The sequence below is a fragment of the Pinus tabuliformis genome, chromosome 1_1, assembly GCF_031772625.1.
Source record: "Pinus tabuliformis cultivar Carrire ecotype Pingquan chromosome 1_1, CPIR1, whole genome shotgun sequence".
Lineage (NCBI taxonomy): Eukaryota > Viridiplantae > Streptophyta > Pinopsida > Pinales > Pinaceae > Pinus > Pinus tabuliformis.
In genome coordinates this window covers 543,764,409-543,784,971 of record NC_142297.1, presented here as the reverse complement: position 1 = coordinate 543,784,971, position 20,563 = coordinate 543,764,409, and the positions used below count along the sequence as shown (strand labels likewise).

General features: G+C 37.1%; 1 pseudogene; it reads right to left on the bottom strand.

Moving 5' to 3' along the window:
* LOC149214252 (uncharacterized) overlaps positions 1-19,463 on the bottom strand; it is a 157,839-nt pseudogene extending 138,376 nt beyond the window's left edge.
* Positions 19,464-20,563: the final 1,100 nt, after the last annotated feature.

The following is a 20,563-nucleotide window of genomic DNA, read 5'->3' as shown; positions in this document are numbered from 1 at the left end:
ATGTCATTTTATTGCTTTCAAGCTTGGTAGATTAGATTTTCCATTCATGCAATTTTAATTCATGCAAGTGTGTTCAACCTGTTGATTGTAGATTAGTTTTTCTTTACATGTTTTTGCATCAAATAGTGACATGAGATTTGCCTCTCTGCTGACTTTGTTTTTTTTAGCTTTTCAATTTCAGTTATGCTTTGATTTCAGTCTTATTCATTTGCTTTGTTAGTTAGTTTAGATATCAAATTCCTCATATCATTGACATTATCTCCAAAGCCATAGCTTAGACTACTTGGCGAGCTATCGGACTATGAATGATGTGATTTTATTTTAGCTTTATTTTTCTACAATTAGATATCAAATTCCTCATATCATTGACGTTATCTCCAGAGCCATAGTTTAGACTAGTTGGCGAGATATCGGACTATGAATGATATGATTTGATTTTAACTTTATTTTTCTGCAATTAGATATCAAATTCCTCATATCATGGACGTTATCTCTAGAGCCATATCTTAGACTACTTGGCGAGCTATCAGACTATGAATGATGTGATTTGATTTTAGCTTTATTTTTCTGCAATTAGATATCAATTCTTCATATTATTGACGTTATCTCCAAAGCCATAGCTTAGACTACTTGGCGAGCTATCAGACTATAAATGAAGTGAATTGGTTTTACTTTTATTAGTTTGCAGTTTTTTATTTGTTTGAGTGCAATAGCTTAACTTTTATTTCTGTATTTAGATAAGCAGCAGAGACGTGATTTCATGATCAGTATTTCATCTTTTGCTTGATTTAAGTAGCTGCATATTTACACTTTTGTTCAAGTACTAATTCTATCAATAACATGTTTTGAGATCTTTTGAAGTGCTAAGTTTTGGAAGTTACTATAAGGGAGATAAACCTTGTCTTAAAATCTACATCCATACTTGACCTTTAAAAATATTCTTAAGACCTTAGAATAGGATTTCCATTTGCATTAGACATTTTAGGATATCAACAAGAACAAAACTCCAAAAACAACATAAACTATAAAACAACGAAGTAAGAAAAAGGTTAACTAAGCACATATGGTGCACCACATTTCATCAGTTTACGATACCCGGATTGATAATTTATGTAGAGCAATTTAAGACGTTAAATTGACTAGACATTTTGGCGCCGTTGCCGAGGAAGTGTAATTAGGAGACCTTATTTCTTACATCTAAAAAAATTTAATAATTCTTGAGTATGCTCTCCTCCTGCACTTTGTGTGATCTAGAGGATCAGAAAAAGGATTGTTATGTAAAAAAAAACAAAAACAACAACAACAACAACAAAAAAGAAGACAAAATAAACTTCATCATTTTATTTGATTCAAAAAAAAAAAAACCATTGTTTTGTTTAATGAAATATATATGTATATTTTTTATTTTTGGAAATATAACATATGTAATTTTATTAAAAAAAAAACCAACTCCATGAAAACCACGTAGGGCTAAGAGCATAAAAGTTTTCTTTTTGGCAAACGAAATGAAGTATAACAAGGGATTGCACTTGGAGTATAAACAAGAAATTAAGGATTGAAACCGTGAAACGAAGAGCCAAAAAAATGAATTGTGACATGCAGCTACGGTGAATTTATGCTTATCCTCAGTTTCGGCTTCAACAAACCTGCAATATAAAGTTTATTCCATTAAAGCTTAGCTGAATAGTGGAATTTCAAAATGCAGATCAAAATTACATAAACAGGTGAGTTGATTTAAGTAAATCTAACGGACAGAAGCTATCTCCAAGCGCATACAATCAAATAAAATCCCCATGTGGTAGGTTATCGCAATTGTGGCTGCTCATAACACTTCTGTAAGAATTTTCCAAGACACTCACCAACAACAGACCTGCAAATGAAAAAAAATCAACCACAGTAATTCACAAAAACGCAAAAAAAAAAAAAAAAAAAACGTCAAACTTTGAATGCACGATCTTTCCAAACGGAGACGAATTTGGGAAAAATAAAACATGGGTTTTTTCGCCAATAGGGTCAATTAGATAACGCAGAAATCGTTTTAAGAAATTCGCGACGGTTTGAGAGAATTTCTCAGTTCTCTAAAGCCTCTTTTTTCCTACCGCGTGAAGAAAAATGGATTTTAATTAATGAACAGCCTGTGATTTAATTTGACAAGGGAATTTCGATTTGGAGTCAACTATGTGCTAGAAATCAATCATGATTACACGTCTCTTGTTTTAATAATTCGTCTAACACCTCTTTAACAACAATCTCAATTGAATATGACTCTGTTTAACTCCATTACGTGAACCAGTTGTATACGGCTCTTCACAGCCGATTAATAAGACGTGGCAAATTATTCAACATGGAAATGTATTCAAAGTCACTGTTAAGGATCCCAAGGTGGATGCCGTGGTCTATTTGGTTGAATCCGCGAATAGTTTCTTCAGACAGTTTCATGTTGCATATGTGGACGTTGTGTCAAATCCTTTCCATGTACCAGGAAAGAGAATCACCTCACGTGCTTTTGCTGAAAGAGTTAGTACGATAGTGAGATCGTTTGGGACATCAACAACAATATAGGCTTCCCTATCCGTCCTATTTGAGCTTCTCTCAAGTTCAGATGATTGGTTAAGGCATTTCAGCTTTATTGAATTTTAGCTTCTGTCGTGCCTTCACAATATTTTTCCTTGTCTGCACTCTGGAGTGCATGCATATTCTTCATAGTAAGACTGTCATCTGCTCTAAATTCACCACACGGATAGGTTTCTATTGACGATTTTGAAATGTGAGCATCTTGAAACTAAAATATGTTTGAGATTTGTGGAGGTTAAATTTGATCATTGGTCATGGGATAGGAAGACTTCAGCACCTTGACTTTCTTTTGGCTGATGGTATAAACTATAAATGTCACACGCAAACAGCCTAAATCTGTGTTCAATGGATTTGTATTATATGAATATCAAAAGGCATGTGATGATATAAAATCTGTCAGCACAATTTTTTTATTAAAAAAAAAAAATTGAAAAATTGAATCAATGAAATGAATAAGTTATTTGCTCACTTTCTGAAGGTATTGATTAATTTTGGACTGATGATGAAAGATGAATGGCTAACTTTTATTCAAGATTTTTATCTATAGAAACCATGCAAATTCCGCAGCTAAAGTCCAATTCCGCAGCTGTTCTCCAATTCTGCAACTAAAGTCCAATTCCGCCGCTGTTTTCCAATTCCGCAGCTGAAAAACCTCATTGTTCAAATCAGCCTAACTTTCTCATACAAAATCAGATTGTGATGATTCAAGTACCGTTGGAAAGATCTCAACAAGATCTATACAATGAGAAATCCATCATTAGAGTTTGAAACAGTAAATAATGAAATACATTTATGAAAAGAAACAACATCAACTTGAGGCATTAATTCCAAAATAGGTATAAATTCTTTTGATTTTCTTCTTTGAGAACTTGTTTCATTAATACAAATTTTTAGTTTTGTGTATAAATATCATAACTAGAGAGATTGACCATCTCTCTCCTTTGATAATCTTGCATTCCATTGCAGAAGAAGTATTAGTTTTTTTTGCAGGTTCCAAGAGGAAGGACAAATGACTATAAGATAATGGTGTCTCTCTAAGAGACCAATTTGTTTCATAAGAGGATGATCAACAACAAAGAGGAAATATGCTGATACAAAATCAGATCCAAACACTTGAAAAACTTTCAGATACTATTGTCTCCATCACATCCATACCTCATAATAAGCCATTCACCTCATTTCACTTCGTACTTTTCTTTTACATTCACATGCACTTCCCATCTCTTTTTGTCCATTCATAATCCACAAATAAAAGCAAGAGGCTCATTCACATGCTTATTACCCATTGCCATTTCCGCTCTCCATTGTCATCTTCCATTTTTTTCATTTCCTATCATTTTCATTTCGCAAATAAGCCATGCTTCAATGCAAATTATTGAGTCCATAGTCCTTTGAGTCTAAGTTCTTTGTAAAAGCATCTTGAGGCTTGCATGCCTTAATGGCAAGTCCTCATGCTGACAAACAATGGGAATACATTAATGTCCCTTGTTCATCAGGTCTTCTAGGTGACTCGACATCAACAAATTCATTCATACCTAACAAGATGTGTTTGGGCATCTTGACTCTCATTGTCATCAATGGAGAGAGTTCTCATGTTGACTAGTGGCATTCATTAATGGCCATTAAATCAACAATTTCCTGCTATGTTCAACATCGGAACATTTTTTTTCACATAGTAGGAATTGTGCCAATGAGTTTTGAAGACATGAAGACTATTATTTTCAGCATTTTGGAGCAGATTCAGCAAGTTTTTAGTAGAAGCAATAAAAAGCCATTTTATCTCTTTATCCATGACTCCTCTTGTTTAGCCACTTGAAAAAGAATATGATCAGAATTTTACAGCCACCACATATACAACTCATCCATTCCAAAGGGTAAGTTAAGGTACGTCATTTTCTAACTTTTGACCATAGAATTCCATAAAAATCTAGAATGATAATTGTTGGAAAAACATTTCTCTTCCTCATTTCATAAAATTGCCAATACCATCAGTTGGGGGGGAATGCATTCATCTTCATATTTTGCCATGTCCATATCATATTCAGGAGCCCACATATTTCCAACATATATTAACTATTACATTGTTATTATGAACATATAATGGCTTTTCAAAAAGTGCTTAAAGGAGAAATTGGATACAACAAAATCATGGTTGTCACACAAGAACCAACCATCATGCAATCCAATAAAGATATACTTGCAATAATAATCAAAATATCATTATGCAAAGTTCAAAGATCAAAATAGAATGCAACAACAAAAAAAATTGGTTGTAACACAAGAACCGACCATGTTGCAATTCAAGTAAAACACTTTGCAAAAATATGAAGTTATCAAATGATATCATGCAAAGTTAAGCCAAAGCTCAAAGATCAAAAGAGTTAATGTAATATATATGCATGAGGACATGCAATAGCGTCAATTGGGGGGTATGTTGGGTGTTGAAAATGTCATTCATTTCCATTACACTTTCACTATTATGTCCATTATATCACCTTCATTTCACTACTATGTCACTACATTCATCCCACTTTCTTTATCATTGGGCCACATTTATGTTTTTCCAAACTTTATTAATTCTTAGCCTTTTTAAGTGAATTTGCGGTTAAAGATTAGAAAATAATGTGCATATGCTTATACCTAACAAGTGGGTTGAGATTGTTGACATGTATAGATCAAAATGAGGCTTCTAGAAGACCCTTATGTGGCACTCTAAGGCCAAATTCGAATTTGAGTGGAAAGAATCATGGGATCATGAGGATATGTGTCACATCTCCTAATTGTATTGAAACTCTAAGAAGACGTTTCTTATCTGTTCCTATTTTGATTAGGACTCTAGAGGTAGAGGAAGAGATTCATGGACTCTCATTAATGAGATGGCTTCTCATATTTTTGTATAAATAGGAGATTTCTCTCCTTCATTTGTTAGTTTAGAGTTTAGCTTGTTTAAAATCTTTGGAGAACTTTGTTGTACGTTGTAATTTTGAAGAATTTGAATAAAGCTTTGATGTTCTCAACATGGAAGGAGATGTGAAGTAGATGTCATGGAGCACATTAGAATGTAAGGTAGAGTAGATTTTATTTTGTAATTTTACTTTGATTTCATTATGTCATTTTATTGCTTTCAAGCTTGGTAGATTAGATTTTCAATTCATGCAAGTCCGTTCAACCGGTTGATTGTATATTAGTTTTTCTTTACATGTTTTTGCATCAAATAGTGACATGAGATTTTCCTCTCTGCTGACTTTATTTTTTTTAGCTTTTCAATTTCAATCATGCTTTGATTTCAATCTTATTCATTTGCTTTGTTAGTTAGTTTAGATATCAAATTCCTCATATCATTGACGTTATCTCCAGAGCCATAGCTTAGACTACTTGGCGAGCTATCGAACTATGAATGATGTGATTTGATTTTAGCTTTATTTTTCTGCAATTAGATATCAAATTCCTCATATCATTGACGTTATCTCCAGAGCCATAGCTTAGACTACTTGGCGAGCTATCAGACTATGAATGATGTGATTTGATTTTAACTTTATTTTTCTGCAATTAGATATCAAATTCCTCATATCATTGACGTTATCTCCAGAGCCATAGCTTAAACTACTTGGCGAGCTATCGGACTATGAATGATGTGATTTGATTTTAGCTTTATTTTTCTGCAATTAGATATCAATTCCTCATATTATTGACGTTATCTCCAGAGCCATAGCTTAGACTACTTGGCGAGCTATCGGACTATAAATGAAGTGAATTGGTTTTACTTTTATTAGTTTGCAGTTTTTTATTTGTTTGAGTGCAATAGCTTAACTTTTATTTCTTTATTTAGATAAGCAACAGAGATAGTGATTTCATGATCAGTATTTCATCTTTTGCTTGATTTAAGTAGCTGCATATTTACACTTTTGTTCAAGTACTAATTTTATCAATAGCATGTTTTGAGATCTTTTGAAGTGCTAAATTTTGGAAGTTACTATAAGGGACATAAACCTTGTCTTAAAGTCTACATCCATACTTGACCTTTAAAAGTATTCTTAAGACCTTAGAATAGGATTTCCATTTGCATTAGACACTTTAGGAGATCAACAAGAACAAAACTCCAAAAACAACATAAACTATAAAATAACGAAGTAAAAAAAAGGTTAACTAAGCACATATAGTGCACCACACTTCATCAGTTTACGATACCCGGATTGATGATTTATGTAGAGCAATTTAAGACGTTAAATAGACTAGACACCAACTTCGTCCAATGTTGATAGAAAGAAAAGAAAAGTGATATTCAAGCATTTATACTTCAAAGAAAATGATGCAATCTTATCGAGACAAATAAATCTCTAGGACATTTCATTCATATAACATTGGCCCATACATTAAATTAGCTAAAACATGCTTAATTCCACATTTCAATTATGCAGCAACTAGCCCTAATTTTAGCAGTATGCAACAACAAGAATAACCACGTCAAAATTTACTTACAACGTTATAGAATATATCCAACCAACATTTCGTTTGCAAATAAGAAGCTCCAAGATAGAAATAACCCAAATCCATACATCAAAATTCATCCATCCTCCAAAATAATCCACCAAGGAAAAAATGTGAAGTTCTCTAAAGATAGAGAGATCCCAAGTCAAGTGATGATACAAATGAATGTATCTAACATCAATATATAGCCTCCTAAGGAGTTCGAATTAGCCTATGGGCATATAAAGATAAGATAATGTGAAAATAATAACTCCTAAGGTGACAAGCCCACCATACTAGCTCATAATGTAAAAACAAGCCTCACAAGGGGCCAAATAATGATGTATGCATGTCATAGGGCCCTCCAAAGGCTCAGTAACATCCTAAAGTGCCATATTGAGGAATAAATTCCTTGGAATATGATGGACAAAGGGGTGGCCCCTTGTTCTCCTAATAGTAGACCTATGGTGCTCTCAGTGGGTCTGAGGGCACATCAATGACCCCATGGGTCTCCATATGAATTAGAGATGTTTGTAGATCCTTTGAAATGGTCCAGGTAGTGGAATTAATGTTGCCATGTCATCGTATAAGTGTTGGGACACCTGCCAAGAGTGTGGGGCTCTTGTGGGGGCATGTTGGGCATAGTGTACCAATCACGTCACCATCGTCCCAAAATTGGATCGCTAGTAGTCTCTGAACGTCTATGAAGATTTGTGGTATGTTGTCTGTGTTGTTGAGGCCCATGGCTCTCTATGCATACCCTACATCTGCCAATGTCGACCTCTGAGGGTCAGGATCCCATATAGGGAAGCCAAACCCAAATGGACACCACCTGCAATCATGCATAAGATCTAATGCGTCCCTAGGCTTCTAGTACTATCAATCATTAAAATAACTGGATAAAGGAACTTATAAACCATGGATGACAAAGTGAGCACTTCATAATGGCATGCCCTTCCGTAGTGGGTTTTGACATATGCTAGTGTCTCCAAACTTCAAAGGGGGTTATCCAAGTATCTCATTAGGTAGTTTCATCCCTTAGAAGGGATAATATGTCCAAGGTACACCCTTCCAATGGGGGTGGCAAGTGACAAATAGGTGAGATGGAATAGGGAATGAGGGGGGCAGCCTTGGGCTACATAATGGGGCATAGGGGTAGCTAGGTAAGGGGAAGCCCACACCTGGGTATATAATGTATAGGAAGGAGAAGTTGTGGTACATGAGGTGCCTCGATCTTGATTTTTCCACACTTCTTTATATGCCTTTTGCCTTCTATGAATTTTCTTTAATTCACTACTCGGGGCTCAAAGAACAAGAGCATAATGTGTATAATATAGCAGTGATTACCCCTTTTGAGGTAGGGCAGTTCATTGCCCTCAAGGGGTTGGGACAATCATGGGTTCCTGAATGATAGAGGAGGCTCATCTAGGTCCTATAGAACCAAGGTGATGGCCATGTATGGGGTAGTGCTTATTTGTCGGCTTTTGCCCACGTGCTAACTATTTTTGTCCTGGCCATATTTTTCATTTTGTGATACAATTTCCTGTTAAATGTGGCCATTTATGCTTTCCACTTCTTCTTTTAATTTCTTCAACCTCTGGGGCATCATTCTAGGCCTGACCCAAGGTCGGGGAAATGGAATAGGGAGGCTAGCCCTATATGGACCTAGAATGGGAATGTGGACCCAAGTGGGAGAAAAGATGAATGGTGGGGGCGGGGGAGGATATAGTGAGTGGAAAGGGAGTGATATGTGTAGATAAAGGAGCGGGACCACACACAAAAAATCAGGGTTTCCCAAGTAGTACCACCCTAGAACCAAATGGTCAATAAAGGAGATCCCATGGGACTAATATCCAAGGGTAACAATCAAAAGAGATTAAGGGGACGAGAGCACAAACTAAGCCCACTCTTTCCGCCAAATCCCCCCATCAATCCATACCCAAAGGTATCCATGATAAGTAAGCCCAATACTCAATTACCAAATGACAAGACATGCCTTTTGATTCAGGAGGTTCGCCTTCAAACATACGATCAATACAGGTGGGTGAGGGACCACATGGCTGACTCAGGTGGCAGAGAAATGGCACAACGAGCTAGTAGGAGTCATCAAGGGGTTGTTGGTTGTCGGTCGAGGCTCATCATGGAGAAAAAATTATCCTAGGGATATCACCCACGAAATGGTGGGTAACATGTATCTTTACAGTTCATGAGGTCTCAGTGCTCCTACAAGTGATAAGATCTCGGTAGTATTACAATAATGAAGATCTCATTGCAGTGATGAGGTTTTTGATGATATTACAGTGATGTATTTCGATGTTATCTGATTGTTATCACAATGAATGTCTCAGTGATGTAGTCTCAATGTTAAGAAGGTCAAAGTGGAAGAGGAATCAAGAAAAGGAAAAGAGCTAAAGGTTGACAGTGAAGTGAACTAGTGTCTTGGTCTTGGAGTGGCAAATAGGTCAAGGGTCTTGGTCTTGGTATTCATCAATTGGAATCTCTATAAGAAGAATTTGTGTGGGTTTTCCTCTCAAAGACTGAGAGGTTTTTCCCCTGGTTCATAGCCTACATTTTGTGTCTCTTGTCTATTTATGTTCATGCATTGTAGTTGTTTGATAAAGAAGAACACTAATAATCTAAATAAAAGAAGATCTTAATCTAAAGAAGTAAAAAACACTCACAAGCAGTTACTAATTGAAGAGAAATAACCTAATACTTGATGCCTTAGATTTCTCAACACTCTAGAGGCCTGGTCCCCAGTTAGGTGCCCAGGTCATGGTTGTGGAACTACTTAACAATCAAATCACAAATATTAGCAAGTAACAAATCATTAGGTACAATAATCATTTTTGCATTTAAATGGAGCAAGCTTTAATGTAAAGGGCCATTTAATACTTCCTACAAGGTTTCTCTTCCAAATTTGGGGCTTTGAACTTGCGTTGGTGCTTCCTCCCTAGGTAGGAGTGGCTAAAGGACAACCCTATTAGGAGTTTCCAACCCCTAAGGGGAAGTGACATTTCCTTAGTCCACCCTTCAATCAATAAGTGTTATGTGAATAACGATGGTAACCGAGGGGAGAAGACTTCATGGCTAGATGTCGTGGTCAATGGGACTAGCATGATGGGGATCCAGATCCTAAGTGTATAGATGTGAGGAGCGAGCAATCATGGATGCATGAGTTATCAACCCGACCTTTACATTTCCACCCTCCTTGTGCGCTTTTTACTTTTTCTTAATTTTTCTTTGTATCACTGCTCATAGCTCAAAGGGTTAGAGTTTGCTTTGTATGATGTATAACAGTGGTATTACCCCTTAATGATGAAGCAGCTCATTGCAGGCTCTCACATGCCTACCTTATTTACTAACCATTGATTACAAAGGCATGGGTGCCATTATTTTAATCAGAGACATGGTACTAACTTTTAAACACAAAGCATTGGGCCTATCTTTCTTTACGACAAATAAATGTTATGTACAAATAGTAGTGTCTCTTTCTATTAAAGGTAGACAAGCCTCACATTGTGTATTGTAATTTCTCTAAACATTAGAGTCTCTTGGTTGTAATAATGGCAACAATTCCTTTGTAATTGGGGATTAGTAATCAAAGTAGGTGCAAAAAAGCCTTGTATTTTGTTGAGCCTCAACCTTGCACTCACTTCGCCATCTTCCCAACAGCTTTTTCCCATTCACTTCTTCCTTTTTCCATCTTTTCCTCCATTTACTTGTTCAAATTATTGCATTACATGTATTTTTATCATGGTTTGTTAACTATGCTAATGTGTGACTGTTTGATTAGAATTTTGGAACATATACAGCAATTCCGCAGTTGTTCAGCAATTCCGCAGCTGTTCAGCAATTCCGCAGCTACTCAGAGATTCCGCAGCCTTTTTGTTGTTTGATATGCTCCACGTGTCTTCTCAAAGAACGGGCCACATGGGCATGTTGGGATGGATGTACACATGGATCGTATGCTATTGGTTGAGCCAAACCAGTCACGTATGCCCTTGGTCAACGCAGGTGTTCCCTCGGTCAAACGGTCAAGTTCTAAACGGTGGCATGGGAGCCGTGAGCAGCTGGGACACGGAACTATAGCTGGCACCTCCTCCATGCCACGAATACAGCTAAAGACAGGATCCAAACATAGATTTACCTCCCATGATGACCGTTTCCCTCAAAAGTGCACGGAGTTGCCTGCGTGTTGCTGCACAAGTTAATTAGTTAAGACTGCGTGTTGCTGCGTAGTTAATAAGTTAGGCTGTAGTTGCTTAGTTCACGCAGAGGGTAGTTGCCTCTGTGCTTATAAATAAAGCGTGTGCCAATGCTTATAGATTAGTTTTTGAATCTTGTAATTGTTGCGCTGATTTTGTTATAAAAACTCTGTTTTAGAAGGCTGTTCCTACAGCACTTTTCACTGTATTTTGACATGCTGGTTTTATAAAAAGAAGACTGTTTCTGTTCACTTTTCGTAGCTGATCTTTTAGTTGGTTGCGTGGATGGAGGGCCCCCATCTATGACAGCCCGTGTACATAGTGTTTGATTTATTTTCCTGCTTTCAGCAATTTCTATTTCTTTCATCATGTATAATAGTGTACCATTTGATTTCATGTCATTTCATTTCCAACATTTATTTTAAACTGATCAGTATTGTTTTTTGCAGGTTTTTAACCCGGGGTTGTTTTGTCTTTGTGTATTTGCTTTATATCTGATGGTATTTTCAGTTGTCATATTCATAGTTGCTGCCTTTATTTTGATTTTCTAGCTTAAATTCTAGTTTAGTTTCGCAAGTTGTATGCTAACACATTGATGGCCTCTTTATCATAAGTTGTTTATCTTTAAGAGATCAGAATACTAATAAATTACAGCTTGCTTTGAGTAGCTTTTGGGTTATATCACTAACTCTTTCTTCACTTGTTACACATAACAATGTATGTTGGAAGCAGAATGCTGGAGAAAGGCACAGTGGTGTTATAATTTGTCATTTAGAGCTTTATCACTTTTTAGACTTATCTCTAACTACTTCCTAATCGTGTTTTACATAGTAACATATGTTGGAAGCAGAGAGTTAGGAAGAGATGAACATTATCACTAGTTTTTAAAGTGATTTTCTTACCTTTTTATTTGCAGCAACATGAGTAGTGACTAGTGCCATTAGAAAGTGGTTCTTTGCTTTCAGTTCATTTCAAGTTATTTATTTCTTTCAATCTCTTTCTTTGCAAAGTTTAGAAGGTAGTTAGAAACCACCAGTAACACACACTCACTCATTTAGAAATCACCTTACACACACTATCACTCATCTGTTTATAAAATCATCACTCCATCTTAGGAAGTTAAAATTGACCACAAACAACACCCCCAAACGACAAAAAGAGGTTGCTTAAGTACATATAGTACACCTTCACTTCATCAGCTTACGAGCTCCTGGTTGACAATTTATGATAGCAATTTAGACAACACTAAATTGACTAAACATTTTGGCGCCGCTGCCGGGGAAGTGAAATTAAGTAACCATATTCTTAGAGAAAAAAAAAAATAAAAATTTCAAGGAAAGAAGTTGATAACCTATCAAAGTATGCTCTTCTTGCACTTCAAAGTGATCTGGAGGATCAAAAAAGAGAAAGTTATTGATTTGGTAGTTTCTTGAGTATGCTCTCTTCTTGCACCTAGAGTGATCTGGAAGATCAGAAAAAGAACTATTAACTTGACTTGAAGAAAAATAATAAAAAAAAAAAATGACATGCATAGAGCTAGAGATTCTAGGGGAAGGTTTTTAGCTAGAGCTCGAAGTTCAATTTTTACAAGTCCATCTGCTTCAAGGGATAGACAAGAGACACCTTCCTTATCTCCAACCGACACTCCTAGTCCTAGAATTCCTGGAATTCAAGAGCCAAGAGTTGACTCTCCCACACCTTCTATTGAATTTGAACCAGGAAGAGACTCTTCTCTTTCTCCTACAGAAAGACCAATTGTAATTGAGGAAGTAGAATCATCTGAAGAAGAAGGAGAAATTTCTTCTCATTCACCTTTTGTAGAGGAACCAGAAGATTTTGAAATCCCTAGGAGAACCATCATGGCAGAGGAAGAAGGAGGTGGTAGAGGTAGAGGTAGAGGTAGAGGAGGAGGAGGAAACAACAACAATAATGGAGGTAGAGGTCCCCTTGGAGGAGGAAATAGAGATGGGGATAATTCATTTGGGTTTCCCATTGTTAATGAGGATTCCCGAGCCACTATGAAAAACATATCACCATCTGTCCTCCCAAATTTCCATGGGTTAAGGACTGAGGACCCTGAAACATTTTTATTTGAGTTTGAAGTGGTGTGTCGAACTTATGACTACCTGGATGACTCTCAGAAACTCAAATTGTTCCCTTCAACACTGAAAGATCAAGCCTTGAAATGGTTCATGGGGTTACTCACTCAATCCATTAGGTCTTGGGATGAAATGAAACAGACATTTTTGCATAGGTATTTGGACTATTGTATGCCTACTAATCACAAGGACGGGGTATTTAAAATGATACAAAGAGAAGATGAGAGCTTAGAAGATTTACTTGAAAGATTTCAATATAACTTGAAAAGAGCAAAAATGAGTAGCTTGGATGAAGAGACCTTAAAAGCCCTCTTATTAAAAGCCATTAGGGATGAATGGATAGATATCTTAAACATGATGGGGAAAGGGGATATTTCTCAACTTTCACTCAATGATATAGCAGAACTTTGTATCCATCTCTCAAGGGGCAAATCAAAAACTCAAAAAGGGCCTAGAGATCCTTCTCTCCTTAGAGCAAATAAATCTGCAACAGGATCAGTAAGTAGGGCTGAAATCGACAATATGCTTGATGAATTCAAAACTGACATCTTAGGGAGTCTTAGTGAACAACTAGATACCCTTAAGATTCACAATAAACAAAAAGCAGAAGCTGAGGCTTTGGCCATTTTTTGCCCGAAATGTAGAAAGTAACATGCTTTAAGGGAATGTCCCTTGGACGCACACGTTGTAGAAACATGTGTAATTTGCTCAGAAACTCATGAGACTAAGGATTGTCCTTCAATACTTGGCCTCAAATCAGTCTTTCAAGAGGATCCAAATACACTTGAATCTCTCTGTTTTATTGCAAGGAGACCTTGGCAAGGGCAACAGAATCAAGGGTTTAACAACTCTATGAATTCTCAATCCCAACCAAATTGGAATCCTTGGCAACAACCTTGGCCTCAACCTCAAAATGCTTTTCAAGCATGGATGCAAAGCATGCAAAATCCTTATGGGAGACTTTCTCAATTCTATCAATATCCTCCATCATTTCAGAATCAGCAGGCTCCACAACTTCCAAATCAAGGTCAACAACTATCATTGCCATACCCTCAACAACAACAACAACCTCCTCCACAAAATCAAAATTCTCAACTCTCGCTTCAATCCCAGCAGAAGTCAAATCAACTTCCCTCTCAGCCATTACCAAATTCAAATAATAGGAACCCTCAAAATGCTTACATGATGGAAGGTCAACCATTCCCTACCTATATGGTTGTTCCTCTCAATGAAGTACAACTCAGATCAGGTAGAATCTTAGATCAACCTTCTACAAGTGTTCAACAACCAAGTATTTCTGAGGAAGAATCTCTCAAAGTCAATAAGGGTTCTGAAGTATCACTTCAAAACCAAAATATCCAAAAAGAAAAAGAAAAAGAATCAACCTCTACAACTCCCATAGTTGAGCAACCTACACCTTTAGCTACGCCTCCTTTTCCTGAAAGATTACAAATTGACAAAGGAGTGGAAAAGCAAATTTGGTTGCCTGACTATAGTTTTCTAGATGAATTGAAGAATGTCTGTATCAAGATCCCCTTGTTACAAGCCATTAAGGAAATTCCCATTCTAGCAAAGACAATAAAGGAGTTGAGTTTGAAGAAAACAGGAAAGAGAACCAGAGATACCAAAAGGATACATCTAGTTGGGAAAATTGCAGACATTATGATGGGTAAAATTACCATGCAAAAATATGTGGATCCCGGTAGCCCTATTGTCAAGACTCATATTAATGGGGTTGAAATCGCAAATACTTTGATTGACTTAGGAGCCGCTATCAACATCATGAGTAGACAGACCATGGATCAGTTAAAGCTTCCTAACCTTCTCTTTACACCCACTTTACTGCAACTTGCAGATAGATCAATCATTAAACCTGATGGTGTATTGGAAGACATTCCAGTCTCCCTAGACTCTTGGGAATATCCAGTTGATTTTATGATTTTAACTCCCAAGAATAATCTAGGAGGACATCCTCTTATCTTAGGAAGACCTTGGCTAGCAACAGCTGATGCTTTTATCAGTTGTAGGTCTGGGGACATGTATATATCAGATGGTAATTCCACCAAGAAATTCAACCTGTATCCTCCAGCAAAGGCAATAACAGAAATAGGAGAAGATGAGTGGGTTGATCATGAGGATACTATTCAACCTGTTCTAACCATCTCTGAGATCAGTGAAGATAGTCAAATTCTAAATACATTAGAAAATTTTGAAGTACCTTTAGAATATGACTCTACACAGTTTCAGTTAGATGCGGACATTGAATATCTCTCCTCTAGACAGATGTCTCTCTTCTCAATGGAAGAGTTTGGTAGTTCCACAGTTGAAATCCTTCCAGGAAAAACATTGAACATTAACAAAAACTTGGAAAGACCACAACAAGAAGAATTAACTAAACTTTTGCAAAAACACTCCACTGCATTTGCATGGGAATACACTGACATGAAAGGAATCGATCCTAAGACTTGTATTCATCACATCTATATTGAAGAAAACAGCAGACCTATTAGGCAACCACAAAGAAGGATGAATCCAAACCTTAGGGAAATCGTGAAAGAAGAACTCCAGAAACTGCTCAAGGTAAACTTCATTTACCCCATTTCAGATAGCCAATGGGTTTCTCCCTTGGTTATAGTGCCCAAAAAGAATGGTAAATGGAGAGTTTGCATTGATTATCGAGAATTGAACAAGGCAACCTTAAAGGATCATTTCCCTCTACCTTTTATTGATCAGGTACTAGACACTTTAGCAGGTAAAAAGTATTTCTCATTCCTGGATGGTTTTAGTGGGTATAATCAAATTTAGGTAGCACCTGAAGATCAAGACAAAACCACATTTACTTGTCCTTGGGGAACTTTTGCCTACCGAGTACTCCCTTTTGGATTGTGCAATGCACCCGCTACATTTCAAAGGGCTGTACTAGGAATCTTTTCATATCTGATTCATGATTGTGTAGAGGTATACATGGACGATTTCACAGTTTATGGTAATACATTTGAAGAAGCTTTGGAAAATTTGGAAAAAGTACTGATAAGATGTAAGGAAACAAATCTTTCTTTAAGTCATGAAAAGTGTTTTATGATGTTTACTGAAGGGATTGTTTTAGGACATCATATCTCAGGAGATGGGATTAAGGTTGATAGATCCAAAGTTGAATTCATCTCTAAGTTACCTGTTCCAAATTGCCAGAAAGATGTTAGAAGTTTTCTTGGGTTTACTGGATATTACAGAAGATTTATTGAAAACTTCACTAAGATAGCATCTCCTCTTTTCAAATTGCTTACCAAAGACTGTGAGTTCAAATGGGATCCTGAGTGTCAATCTGCCTTTGAAGCTTTAAAGACTAGAATATCTGAAGCACCCATCTTAAGGGGGCCAAATTGGAAACTCCGTTTCCACATTTCTACTGATGCTTCAGATACAGCTCTAGGAGCTGTTTTGGGACAAAAGGATTTGATCCCTTATGCCATTTATTACACCAGTAAAAATTTGACTCCCACTGAGTTAAATTATACTATTACAGAAAAAGAGTTCTTAGCTGTGGTACATGTGATCAATAAGTTTAGACACTACATAACCGGCTATGAAACCTTTGTCCATACTAATCACTCTGCCATAAGATTTAATGAACAAACCTGTTACTAATGGTAGAGTTACAAGATGGCTTTTACTCTTACAAGAATTCAACATTACTGTGTTAGATAGACTTGGAAAACAAAACACAGTAGCTGATTTCTTGTCTAGAATCCAAAACACTAATGAAGATTCTCCAGTAGAAGATAAGTTTCCAGATGAATACTTGTTTGCAGTAACTACCAAGACTCCTTGGTATGCAGATATGGCTAATTATCTAGTTACAGGGAAGCTACCTCTACACTTATTTCCTAATGAGAAAAGGAAAATCATTCAGGAGAGTTCACATTATTCTTGGATTTCTAATGAATTGTTCAAAACAGGGCCAGATTGTATAATCAGAAGGTGTGTTCGGGAAGATGAAATGCCTGACATCCTTAAGGCATGTCATGATGAACCATGCGGCGGGCACTTTGCTGACCAGAGGACAGCCTATAAAATCCTTTCTCTAGGATATTATTGGCCTTCTCTCTTTAAAAATGCAAAGCAGTATGTTAGAAGGTGTGACAACTGCCAAAGAGTTGGGATACCAACTCCTTCAAATGAAATGCCACTACAGCCTCAGGTATGCATTGAACCCTTTGAGAAATGGGCTCTAGATTTCGTTGGACCAATTAATCCACCATCAAAGAAAAAGAAGTATATACTGGTTTGTATTGATTATGTTACTAAGTGGGTAGAAGCCAAGGCATTGCCTTCTGCCACTGAAAATTCAGTTGTTCAATTTCTTTTTGAGGATATTTTCACTCGTTTTGGTGTCCCAAGGGAAATTGTGACAGATCAGGGCAGCCAATTTACATCTAAATTGATGGAGAAGCTGATGGAGGAATATAAGATCAAGCACAGAACATCTACTCCATACCATCCGCAATCCAATGGCCAAGTGGAATCTACCAATAAAGTTCTTGAAGGCATTATCACCAAGACTGTTCATCTTCATAGAAGAGATTGGGCGGAAAGGCTTCCTGAAGCCTTATGGGCCTATCGAACCACATGGAGGAACACAACAGGACATTCTCCCTATGAACTTGTTTATGGGAAGGAAGTCCTGCTCCCCATTGAGTTCCAAATCAAGACCTTCAAGATGGCAGTCCAATTGGGAATGAGCCTCTCAGAAGCCCAAAAGCACAGAATGGACCAGCTAAATGAGCTAGATGAAATAAGACAAGATGCAATTCTAAGGACCGATCTAGTTCAGCACCAAAGATCTAAATGGCATGATCGTCATATCAAAGAAAGAAAGTTTCAGAAAGGAGACTGGGCTCTATTGTTTGATTCAAAGTTTAAAGACTTCAAAGGGAAATTTCAAACTCATTGGGTTGGGCCATATGAGATTGAGGAAGTCTTTAGTAATGGAGCAGTTCGAGTGAAAACTATTGATGAATTTCATACTCCTCTTATTGTGAATGGCCATCGCCTGAAAATCTACAAGAAGCCACTCTCAAAAGAGGAATTTGTCAAGTTGTTCAAAGAAGATTCTGCAATGAGGCTAGTGGAGAAGGATTCTTCTCCTCCATCAGCCTAATCTCTGTTTCTTTCAGTTAAAAAAAAAAAAAGAAAAAAAAAAAAAAAAAAAAAAGAAAAAAAAAAAAAAAAAAAAAAAAAAAGGAAGAAAAAAAATTTCTTGTATAAGCCTGAAAACCAATCTTGGATTGGCAGTCTTATGCAGAAAATGTAAGGTGAAAATCAGGGTCACCTGACACTTTATATTTTCCAAAAAAAAAAAAATCCCTCTTCTTCCATCTCATCCATCTCATTCATCTCATCCATCTCATTCATTTCATCCATCTCATCATCTTAATTCCATTCCATTCTTTCAATCCATTCACTCCATCTCATCCTCATCCATAAAGTCCCTATCAGGACTATCTCATATAGTCAAGTTGTTTTCATTCTCTTGATACAGGAAGAAAAATGTTGCTACAAATTCTATAGCTAGGAGTCAATTCCACAGCTGATATCCGAATTCCGCAGCTAATACACTCTGTCCCTGCAACAAAAATAAACTCTGTTTCAAAAAGAAAAAAATCTGCAGTCAGAAGTACTAGCATCATTAAAGGGTGAAGACACATAGCATATACAAAGGCAGCAATAAATCAAAGGTTGGCATCATGATTAGCAAAGGAATCAAAATACACAAAGGTATGTTCTAAACCTCTAACTCACAGTTATATCATTACGTATGGTTTGCAGATTATGGTATTAGGCACCTAGTGTAATGATTGAACAAGATCTCCGCTCACTCCCTGTCCATTATGCTGCGTAGTCCACCTCACCTCCGTTTTAACGGTCCATAATCACTATGATTCAAACCTGATACGGCCTGCTCCCTTGCATTAATTCTCCGTACCAGAATGACGTGTCCTGTTACACCACGGCTCTTCAACTGATCATTCCGCAGCCAGGTGTATACCGTTACCTGACGTCGATGGGATTCGGCCGTTCTACCCTTTAATACCTTTCTACGCATGCATAACTTCATTCCTATCACTGTTCACTCCCTCGATTTCATCGATTTCACTCTCGGTTCATTTCACCACTCTGTCTCATCGTAAATCTACGCTGCTCCATTCTCCTCATCTCTCCGCTTAAAAACCCTGACCAACAGGCTCGCAATTGCATCACGGCCATTCTACTGTAGCCGTAACACCCACTACTGAACACTGTTTTCTCAATCTCATTACGGCCATTCTTCTGTAGCCATGTAGTTCTCTGTTCCAGCCGTAATTTACGCTGAGGAGCACTGATTTCCCGTGAAGTCTCTTTCCTTTAGCATCCAAACAGTATTGTCAGAGCAGCAAGAGAAGTTGGTAACCGAAATGGGCAAGCTATTGAGAGCAGAGCCGGAAGGTTCAAAATTTCTAGACGGTTACCCACAAACGAGGAATGCCCTGCAGAAGGCCAAGTGGTTAAAATTTATTCAGAAATTTAAAGGATACCACAAAGAGGTTACCAAGGCCTTTGCTCGGTCGTTTGATGGGAAAACAAACACTGTGGAGATTGGGGACTTGCAATTCACTGTCACAGAAAGTAGCTTGGCTCAAGCAACTGCTTTGCCTCGTACTGGAGAACGATGGTTCAAGAATCGAACTGTTGAAAGCCAAGAATGGAAGAACATATTGAAAAATCCAGGTATGGATACTACTATCTTCACCAAAGGAATACATGTAAGTAACATTAAAAAGGAATGGACTGCCTTACTTTTGCTAGTGCAGAAATTTTTGACATGTGAAGGCAGATTTGGTACAATGTATGTCTATCACACAAAGATAATGATGCATTTTATGGGTGAACATACCATCAATCTCCCTTATTTCCTGTTGTCTAGTTTAAAGAAAATGAGTGCTGCTGTGCAAAAACATGTGGGTAACATTGAGCCACACCTATACCACCATGGCCTCATCAAAATACTAATTGAAGAGCAGTTAAAAATCAGGAAAGACACATGGGAGAAATTCCTTATCAGGAACCATTTTCAGAAGGTGGCTGAAGCCTCCATTAGCTCTCCTAAAGTACCAGCCTCTATTAGCTCTCCTAAAGTACCCCGGAGAAGTAGAAGAAAAGAAAAAGAAACTGCTGCCC